Genomic DNA, 4,582 nt, shown 5'->3' with positions numbered 1-4,582 from the left:
TTTGTTAATATTTCACAGGCACAATTTCCAGCTCTGTCCACTAGAGGCTGGTGCCACTCATGACACCATCCAAATGACACTAATGCCAGTTAACATTCTCAAACAGGTTGGGGTTTAAACAATCAAACATGCATGTTTTCACACTATGCTGTCATCTTAAAATACTGATGTTGACATAAAATAACCATGGCCTTAAGATCCCTCTTTACAAAGCAAAATACAGCGGCACCAACTGCTGAAGCCGAGAAAAACAGAGCTCACTTTGATAGCCCCGTCATCATTTGGCTGTCACGCTCACATAAACACCTCCTGTAATAGCACGGGTGTAAAGGATGCTGAGATGCGGCTCGAGCAATATGACGCTAATGCTGTCGTCTAGCAAACCACAGCCAGACAGAGAGATGAGGACGGTCAGGGGATGGGCGACAGGGGCAGGTGGTAAACAACGTGATGAGGGAATGAGAAACTAAATGGATGTCACCTCCAGCTTGCCCTGTTTGTTTTATCTTTTTTTTTACTTTTTCTCTCAAGGCAGATTGTGTCATTCTCGCCTCACGGTGTTCTTGTGGTGGAGGGAGGCGAGTGATTCGCACCCATTCCCCCTGCTGAGACGTGACACAGTTAAAGAGAGTTAGACGGTGTGTTCCCACCGCGAGGGGATCGATGTGGTACCCTAACAATCTATCATTTTAATTTCCTCCCACTATACGACACCAGAACAAGACTTGACTTTGCATTGCCACAGACTGTCTGCTTGATGCTACCGACGAAGCAATGATGAACAAGACTCACAATCAACAAAATAAATGCATTGGCTTCAGACATGACCAATTTAGGAAGTCAATTCTTTCAGCATTTACTCACCCTCATGTCGTTCCAAACCTGTATGACTTTCTTTTTCTGTGGAATGTGAATTGAAAAATGATTAAGAATTCTGCTGGTTGCCGTTAATGGGGACTGAAACTTTCAAGCTTCAAAAAGGTTGAAAATGCAACAGCACCAATAAAGTATATAAAAATAGTCCAAATGACTATTCTGAAGACTAAAATAGCATTGTGTGATGACATCTGCTCTACTTGACATGTTAATGAGTCACATGGTTTTCAGTCAGTTGATCCTGTTCACAAAATTGGTCACTAATCAGATTGATTTGGTTTTCAAGTTCCCCTCTCTTTGACTTACACCGTGTCCTAACCAGATGCGATGCGACGGCACGACACGTGATAAATGGTACTTTTGCATGTTTATCAGAGTTTTTGTCTTACCCAGCTGTGACAACGATACACAACGATTTACAGCAGATAATATTTAGAAATGTTTCTATGTCGGCACTGGAACAGCAACAGTATACAAACTATGACAATGATGATCTCTGGTACTGATTATGTGCTTTATTTAATGATAAAAGCATTTAATGCGAATTTGAATATCATTTTGTGTGACCTATTATAGCCATACTGAGAGTGACAATGGATAATTAACCTCAGATCTTGAAAATAAAGGAAACATAAATATTAAAACTGTGAACCAACAAGTGTAGGCTATTTCATGACAAAGATTGTATCAGTCACTCAGTATGTATTTTTAATCATTTTAAAATGGTTTACTATTTATGAATTAAATTATGTACTTATCCATTTTGTTGTGAGTGCAGTGCACTTGGGAAAAGAACCTGCTCACATGATCTTCTGATTGGTTGTGATTTTTGATTGATTTTGTTGTGTCACTGAAATCTTATCGCATCGTGCCTGGTTAGGAAACGTTTTTTTACTGATCTGGTCACGTGCTTAGCTCACAGTGTTGTAGGATTATCAGTGAATAACAACTTAAATTTGTGTCTTTCTTCAAACAAGAAATTAATACTTTTATTAATAACTTTATTCAAGGACACTCTAAATTGATAAAATTGATCAGTAAATATATATTTATAATGCTACAGAAGATTTATTTCTTTTTTTTCAAATAAATGCTGTTCTTTTGAACTTTCTATTCGCCATATAATTCTGCAAAAAAGTATCACAGTTTTCACAAAAAAAACTGCACATCTGTTTTTAACATCGATGATAATAAGATTTTTCTTGAGCACCAAATCAGCAGAAGAGATCATGTGACACCTAAGACTGGAAAAATGTCTGCTGAAATCTTTGCAATCACTGGAATAAATTACATTTGAAAGTATATTAATATAGAAAACACTTATTTTAGATTGTATATTGCTGTATTTCCGATCAAATAAATGCAGTCCACCGACCCCAAACGTTTGAATGTTAGTGTATGATATCACTTATGGTTTTTAGTGTCTTTTTTTTTTTTTGAAAACGAATTGCATGGAAACAAGTGAACAGTACATCTTTCAAGTCATTTTGGAACAACATGAGGGTGATTTTTGGGTGCACTATTCCTTTAAGAAAACGGCTTGCTGACAATTCTACTAAAACTCATTGCAAAAACATCTGTTCTGAAGCATTTTGTCAGGAATTGTTCTGTTTTCTCGTTGCATCTGCTTCTATCTATGCTCATTTGCACAATGCACAGCTGACCTTGAGACACAGCCCTTTTGAGAGCTTTCAAGAACAAGACCCCAGTAAACTCAGTAAATCTTCTAGGTATATTACTCTTGATATGACATTGGTATGCCATCTTTAGGTCATTAGGTTATTGCTGTTATTTATTCACAGTGAGTACAAGGGGAATGTTAATTGATTACCAGAGATTGAAAGAGATTGTATTTATGTAGCTCTATGCATTCATCTCAGTACACAGCATGCATCTTGTGTGGCATTCACACAAATGTCAAAATGTCAAAATGATTTTTAGAAGCTCTCACTTTTGCTGGGCAATATATCTCTTGTTTATAATGAGTTACATAACATACGCAATAAGAAGGCACACTTGTGTGAATCAATATTATCGTGGCTCAGGATCAGATGTGTTTGCTTCCATCACCTGCTCTTCTCTGCGATAACACATTCATCCCTGATATCTAAGTGCGATCCTGACTTGACGCAAACTTGGCATCCTTTTGCTCTGTCCACAGCTTTAGTCTCGACAGCTGCCCGAGCGTTTTGAATGTCCACCACATTGCGAGATCGGCTCAAAGGAAAGTGACATTTCAAGTATTTCCAAAGCCTCTGTTTCCCTCCTCTGGGAAAGTCTTGCCTTTTTGCTCTGTTCCAGGACCAGTCAGCTCTGTCCAGATGCTTATCGGTAACAATTGTGAGATAACCCTTAAAGCTGCTCTTGCAACAGAATAAAAGGGCAACATCCGCCAGCACCTGTTGTTTCTATGTTACCCCCCACCCTTTTGCCCATCCTGCAGTGGACATCTGCCTCCACAGGCCACTAGCACCCTGCTGAGCCAAACAACATGCTGCACTTGACATTCATTACTTATTGATGTGAAGGCTTTAATTGCATCTGGGGAGCTTTCAGCCTGTTTCCTCCCAGTAGCTGGCTCTCCCATACCCACCCAAACCAGCTCATTCATCGTCTCATACTGGCCAGTGCTGGTTGTCTTGCCCTTTAACAATGCATATACAATACAAAGGGTCTGCTGAATTAGTGGTTTATTTTCTATCTTTATTCTTTGTCTTCTTAAGAAATAAAGTCATACAAAGAGTTCATCAAGTTTTGGAAAAGCACTCTCTAAAAACAATTTTGCAGCTTAGTAATTAAAATTAAATAGTAAATAAAGTAAATAAATAGTAAATAAAATAAACAGTAATAAACAAAATAAAATAGACAGTGGGTATAGAAAAGAATCACCCCCCTTTACAATAATCACACTTTGTTGCTCTGCAGCCTGAAATGAAGATGGACACGGTTTTTGTTTTATCCAGCTGTATTTACTCAGTGCAACTTATAACATCCAAGTGAAAGATATAACACCAACATGTCAGAGAAAAAAAAAAAAAGCAGAATCACTGAGTTGGAAAAAGGATAACCCCCTCCTAAAAATGACTCCGGGATAAATTTGTGGACAGGCACAAGTCAGGAGATGGATACAAAAAAAATGCAAATGCTTTATCAATGCCTAGAAGCACAGTTAAGTCTATTATTAAAAAGTGGAAGGTACAACACAGACCCTCCCTGGATCAGGACATCTCTCCAAACTGGATGAAAGAGCCAGGAGGAAACTGGTCAGAGAAGCTACCAAGAGGCCTATAGCAACTCTGAAGCAGCTGCAGGAATTTATGACAAAGAGTGGTCATTGTGTGGCTTGTATGGGAGGGTTGCAAAAAAAAGGCCACTCCTCAAGAAAGGCCACATGCAGTCACGCCTGAGCTTTGCCAAAACGCACCTTGAAGAATCTGAGGCAGATGAAACTAAAATGTAATTATTTGACCTCAACACCAAATGATTTGTCTGGCGGAAATCCAGTACAGCTCACCATCCAAATAACAGCATTCCTACAGTAAGGCATGTAGGTGGTCATATCCTGTTATGGGGTGTTTCTCTGCAGCAGGAACCGGAGCACTTGTCAGGATAGAAGGAAAAATGGATGGGGAGAAATACTGTCAAATTCTTGAGGAAAATCTGCTGCCCTCTGCCAGAAAGTTGCCAATGGGAAAAAGTTGCACTG

This window comes from Sinocyclocheilus anshuiensis, unplaced genomic scaffold (genome assembly GCF_001515605.1).
Source record: "Sinocyclocheilus anshuiensis isolate Anshui unplaced genomic scaffold, SAMN03320099.WGS_v1.1 scaffold257, whole genome shotgun sequence".
NCBI lineage: Eukaryota > Metazoa > Chordata > Actinopteri > Cypriniformes > Cyprinidae > Sinocyclocheilus > Sinocyclocheilus anshuiensis.
This window is presented reverse-complemented; position numbering follows the sequence as displayed.